The 6,738-nt window shown below is 42.9% G+C and overlaps 1 pseudogene; it reads right to left on the bottom strand.

The window, feature by feature from the left end:
* Positions 1–2,812: 2,812 nt before the first annotated feature.
* On the bottom strand, positions 2,813–3,403 carry LOC139747745 (eukaryotic translation initiation factor 4E type 2 pseudogene; annotated as a pseudogene).
* Positions 3,404–6,738: the final 3,335 nt, after the last annotated feature.

The following is a 6,738-nucleotide window of genomic DNA, read 5'->3' as shown; positions in this document are numbered from 1 at the left end:
AAACCTCCTTCAAACATCTTTTTATTCTCCCTAAAATTTACTATAGCCCTCTCACCCCAACTCTCTTTAGCCCTTTTTCACCTCTGCACCTTCTCTTGACCCCCTTCACTTTCTTTTATACTCTTTTCCCCACTCAATTGCATTTTTTCCCTGCAAAAAATCGCCCCAAATGCCTCTCTCTTCTCTTTCACTAATTACCCCTTACTTCTTCATCCCCCATTTAAACTACCCTTTCAAAACAGCCCACCCCCCACTCTTCTCATCCCACAAGCTTCTTTTGAAACAACCCAAACACTGATTCCCTAAATACATCCCATTCCTCCCCCCACTCCCCTTACTTCCATTGTTCTAAAACCTGTCTTTTTCCATCTGTACACAGTCTCTCCTGATACTTCTCACACAGGTCTCTCTTCCCAAGCTCACGTACCTCACCACCTTCTCCACCCCAAAAATTCACTTTTCTTTTTTTAAAACCCATACAATCTTCACCTTAGCCTCCACAAATAATGATCGGGACATCCCTCCAGTTTGCACCTCTCAGCACATTGAAAAACCAAAAGTCCTCTTTCGCACGCCTTTCCATTACCCGTAATCCAATAACGCCTCTGGCCATCTCCCCTACTAATAAGTATACTTAGTTTTATCTCGCTTTTAAACCAGGTATTCCCGATCATCGTCCTTTTTCACACCTAAATCTACAAGCTCTTCACCATTTTTCCATTTACAAACTGAACACCCCATGATACCAATTATCCCATCAACTGCCAAAATTACCACCTTTGCATTAAAATCACCCATCACTATAACCCGGTCTCGTGCAAAAAAACCGCTAACACCCTCTTTTAGCGTTCCCAAAACACTTGCCTCGCATGACTTTCTTCCATGCCCGGGTGCTTATGCACCAATAACACCCACCCTCTCCACCCAACTTCAGTTTTCCCCATATTAATCGAGAATTTACTTTCTTACTTTCTAGACATACTCCCACAACTCCTGTTTCAGGAGTTTTGCTACCCCTTTCCCCTTTGGGCTCTTGCCCTCTCACTAACCCCTGACTTCACTCCCAGACTTTCCAAACCACTCTTCCCCTTTACCCCTGACTTCGTTCACTCAGAGCCAAAACATCCAGTTCCTTTCCTCAAACATAACTACCTATCTCTCCCTTTTTTCACACCCTGGTTACATCCACAAAACTTTTAAAGGCACCCCACTCTTCGAGGAGGATGACCCACTCCCCGCGTGACTCCTTCTTTTTGTTTCCCATTTTAGAAAGTTAAAAACAAGGAGGGAGGATATCGGCCCACCCCGCTCCCATGGAAATAAAATATATATATATTTTTTATTTTATTTATTTATTTATTTATTTAAATTTTGCTTGGTCGCTGTCTCCCGCGTTTGCGGGGTAAGCGCAAGGAAACAGACTAAAAAATGGCCCAAACCCACCCCCATACCATGTATTACATCACTCCAACACGTGTGTATATATATTAACAGTGTATATGTATATATATCTTTCTTTCTTTTCTTTCTTTCATACTATTCGCCATTTCCGTTTAGCGAGGAGGGTTAAGAACAGCGGACTGGGCTTTGAGGGTTTATCCCACCTGGCCCTCTTCTCTTGTCCTCTTTGGAAATTAAAAACAAAAAACGAGAGGTGGGGATTTCCAGCCACCCGCCCCTCCCCTTTTAGTCGCCTTCTACGACACGCAGGACTACGTGGAAAGAATCTTTCTCCCCTAGCCCTAGGGATAAGTATCATCTATTCACCATATATCCATAGCACCTTATATATCACATTTCTGCACAAGTAATTAAGATATTAAGTAATCAATCCATCATATAACCTCTTTGTCCGTATACCCCTCCCTATTATCAATAATAAAATAATAAAATCCTAAATACCTGTAAATAAAAGGGAACACTTGAGTTTTCACTTGACTTTCTATTGCTCTGATAATTTTTCGTCCCACAAAGGGGCCCCTGAAACCAAATATCCTATCTACAAAGAAAAATGTCATTTTTTTTTTTTACAAAATCCAGGACATTACTTTTTTCCATTACTTTGTAATTAACTTCAAAATACTTCCTCCCAGTAAAGACAAAACTGTAAATGACCAACAGCTTATATGCTGCCAAGAGGCACAAAAAATATTTTCTCAGGGATAAAAATCTATCACTTTAAACTCATTTCCACTAAATTCCACTGATCAAACCAAAGGAAGAGCGCTTGAGGATAAAAAAACACTTCGCTTAGGGAATAAAACACGATCATCTTTAAACTTATTTCCAAAACTTTCATTGATTAAACCAAAGCAGAGACTACTTGAACATGGTAAACACATTGTGGACAGTAGTTTGATTACCATTTTTGGTGGTCTAACTGTCTTGTTGGGCCTGTGGTTGAAAAGCAGTCTTTGAAGCTTTAGCGAGTTAAGCATAAAGCTGAAGTATAGTCACAGACATATATTCTTAAAAGGAGTACAGCTTAGATATCCCATCTAATTCTGTGTCGGCTTCAAAAAATGTATCAGAGAAAAGGTATGTGTTGCTTTGTAAACAGTTCAGAACATACATCACCTATGTACATGACCACAACTGCAACTTGGCACAGATATATTCCACTCAACATAGAGTATGATGGTTGTCTCAACCTCTTCCCCCATCTCCCCCCAGAATCTCTTCTCTCCAAGCAGGGTGGGTTGGGGGGTGGCTGGAGGATAGAAACATCAGTGCAGGTCAGGCCTCATGGGGGGCCAGGTTTCCGCAGTATGCTGGACGCGGAGTGGTTGTGCTCAGAGAATCATTATGAATTTTATTCCATAACTGTATTGAGAGGAAGGTTAAGAACTCGCTTCAAAGTGTCACGGATTCGTCCTGTTGTTACTTGCCTGTGCACTTCGATTCCAATAGAGATAATGTTCTCCGAATATCACTGAATGACAGCACCACAGATCTCATCTCCAACCATGACTGTTCACCTAGCATTACCAATATCATGTTCTCTCAACACCGTGAAGCCAGTCCTGTGGCGTAAACGAACAATCCATTTCCCCCCATTCTTATTCCCAACATCTTCTCACATGGGCTTTATTCCATCTTTAAAAATATGTATATCCGAGTGTGAAGTTAGGTCATACAGGAAGGACTAAACGACTATCGTAACCCCAAAACTGTTCGCACTGATGCAAATCTTCCAAGTAACCTGAGGTTCTGGTCATAATTTTGTGTTGTAGTCTGCTTCCTGGTGCTCGAACACCAGAACCATAATACAATAAGTATACGGCACCTATGCTCCCCACACTTAACTTCAACTGATGGCAATGGGTTTTTCTGTCTCCTTTGAGTCGCGATTTCCACCCTCTTCTTCACCCGAGTCATCATTAGATTTACGAGCATCGTATTTGTTTCACCAGGGTGGACAGATATAGAGTTGTCAACTACACAGTACTGTATTTATTTTATTTTGCTTTGTCGCTGTCTCCCGCGTAGCGAGGTGGCGCCAAAGAAACTAGACAAAGAAATGGCTCAAACCCACCCACAACACATGTATATACATACGCGTCCACACACGCACATTACATGCCTACACATCCAACGTATACATACATATACACAAAACGACATATACATATATACAACATGTACATAATTCATACTGTCTGCCAGCCTTATTCATTCCTGTCGCCCCCCCCGCCACATATGAATATGACAACCCCCCTCTCCCCGCATGTGTGCGAAGTACACTAGAAAAGACAACAAAGGCCACATTTCGTTAACACTCATCTTTAGCTGTCAGATATAATGCAACGAAATCACAGCTCCCTTTCCACATCCAGGCCCCACAGAACTTTCCATGGTTTTACCCCCCAGACGCTTCACACACCCTGGTTCAATCCATTGACTGTACGTCGAACCGTATACATATCGTTCCCATTCACTCAATTCCTTGTACACCTTTCACCCTACCGCTATGTTCAGCCCGGATCACTCAAAATCTTTTCACTCCGTACTCTCCACCTCCAATTTGGTCTCCGGCTTCTAGTCGTCCCTTCACCTCTGACACATATATCCTCTTTGTCATCTTTCCTCACTCTTTCTCTCCACGTGACCAAACCATTTCAAAAACCCCCTCTACTGACTCTCTAACTACACTCTTTTTACTACCACACATCTCTCTTACCCTTTCATTACTTACTCGATCAACACCTAACACACATATGTCCTGAAACATCTCATTTCCAACAAATCCACCCTCTTACCGCACAACTCATCTATAGCCCACGCCTCGCAACCATATAGCATTGTTGAACACTATTCCTTCAAACCATACCCATTTTTGCTTTCCGAAATAACGTTCTCACCTCCACACAATTTTTAATGCCTCAGAACTTTAGCCCCCGCCCACCCTATGACTCACATCCGCTTCCAAGGTTCCATTCCGCTGCCGAATCAACTCCCAGATATCTAAACACTTCACTTCCTCCAGTTTTCTCCCATTTAATGTACCTCCCAACTGACTTGTCCTCAACCCTACGTACATAATATTCCTTTGCTCTATTCACATTCACCACCCAGCTTTCTTCTTTCACACATTTTAACCAAACTCATTCACCAGCTTCCTGCAGTTTCTCACCCGAATCAGCCACCAGCGCTGTATCATCAGCCGAACAACAACTAACTCACTTCCCAGCTCGCTCATCCACAACAGACTTCATACTTGCCCCTCTCTCCAAAACTCCTGCTTTCACCTCCCTAACAACCTACCATCCATAAAGAAATTAAACAACCATGAGACATCACACACCCCTGCCGCAAACCTACATGTCACTGACAACCAATCACTTTCCTCTCTTCTACTCGTAGGCCATTCCTTACATCCTCGATAAAAACTTTTCACTACCTCTAACAACTTGCCTCCCACACCATATATTCTTAATACCTTCCACACCCCATCACTATCAACTCTGTCATATACCTTCGTCCTGATCCATAAATGCACATACAACACCATTTGCTTTTCTAATATTTCTCACATACATTTTTCAAAGCAAAAACCTGATCCACACATCCTATACCACTTCTGAAACCAAACTTCACTTCCCCAATTCTGATGCTCTGTACATGCATTCACCCTCTCAGTCCAATACCCTCCCATATAATCTCCAGGAATACTCAACAAAACTTATACCCTGTAATTTGAGCACTCAACTCTTACCCCTTTGCCTTTGTACAATGCACTATACAAGCATTCCGCCAATCCTCAGGCACCTCACCATAATCATACATAAATAAATAACCTTACCACCATCAGCAAGGACAGGAGAGAGAAGCTTGTACAAGAGTCAGCTAGGAGAGAGATTAGAGGCTTGGGACATGAGTCAAGCAGGACAAGAGAGAAGTTTTGGGACGGGATTCAGGTGAATAGAGAGAGACTTGACGCAGAGTCAGGCTGACAGGAGAGAGAGGCTTGGGAGGAGAGTAGGTAAGACAGGTAAGAAAGGCTTGGACCATATCAGGTAGGTCAGTGAGAGAGAGGCTTGGGACGAGAGTCAGGCAGGACAGGAGAGAGAGGCTTGGGACGAGAGTCAGGCAGGACAGGAGAGAGAGGCTTGGACGAGAGTCAGGCAGGACAGAGAGAGAGAGTCTTGGGACGAGAGTCAGCAGGAACAGGAGAGTGAGGTCTTGGGACAGAGTCATGGCAGGACAGGAGAGAGAGGCTTGGGACGAGATCAGGCCGGACAGAGAGAGAGGCTTGGGACGAGAGTCAGGTAGGTCAGGAGAGAAGGCTTGGGACGAGATCAGGCAGGACATGAGAGAGAGGCTGGACGAGAGTCAGGCAGGACAGAGAGAAGGCTGGACGAGAGTCAGGCAGGACAGGAGAGAGAGGCTTTGGGACGAGTCAGGTAGGCAGGAGAGAGAGGCTTGGACGAGAGTCAGGCAGGACAGGAGAGAGAGGCTTGGACGAGAGTCGGCAGGACAGGAGAGAGAGGCTTGGACGAGAGTCAGGCAGGACAGGAGAGAGAGGCTTGGGACGAGAGTCAGGCCTCTGTTATGGCTTCAGCTTCTGTTGAATTCTTTATAAAATTAAGAACACGACATATGTAGACAGAATTGGCCAAACTCACCTCAATCTGCTACCGTCCACCAGACTGGCCCAGGAAATACGTATAAAATGAGATTGTATCATCCCAAACTCGGTTTTATGGTTAATGATAATCCCGGGTTATATATATGATTCGACTATTATTAACATAAGTTGTAAACATGACAGATGATATTCAGTGTACAAAATAACTGCTCGGTTCTGTGTCGTGGCTTCACCAACTACCGAGTTCGCCCTAACATAAGCAATATATATTTTACGTCCCTTTATCCCCAATATCATTTCATACGTTTATTTCCAGCAAAAATGTTTTGTATCTAATATTGAAATTTGGTGTAAGTATTGTTGATTGTTCATCAGCAAGGTGTTGTATCTTTGTTATTAAAGTTCATTTCATACAATAGACCATGTTTTACATAACTGTGTCTCTCCATACAGGTATACACTTCTCGGATAAAGATATATTTTTTAAGAAATACGTTCTATCTACATAGATATTATGTCTTATATAAATATCTTTAAAAGTTCTCGTGTGGACGATGCTTTAGAGTTTTGTATTAAAGTTGATCACTTGTAACTGATCAGTATTACAAAGTCGTGTTCCTATCTTTCTTCAACAGTATTGTCCACATTAT

Source organism: Panulirus ornatus, chromosome 70 (assembly GCF_036320965.1).
Source record: "Panulirus ornatus isolate Po-2019 chromosome 70, ASM3632096v1, whole genome shotgun sequence".
Classification (NCBI taxonomy): domain Eukaryota; kingdom Metazoa; phylum Arthropoda; class Malacostraca; order Decapoda; family Palinuridae; genus Panulirus; species Panulirus ornatus.
This window is presented reverse-complemented; position numbering and strand designations above follow the sequence as displayed.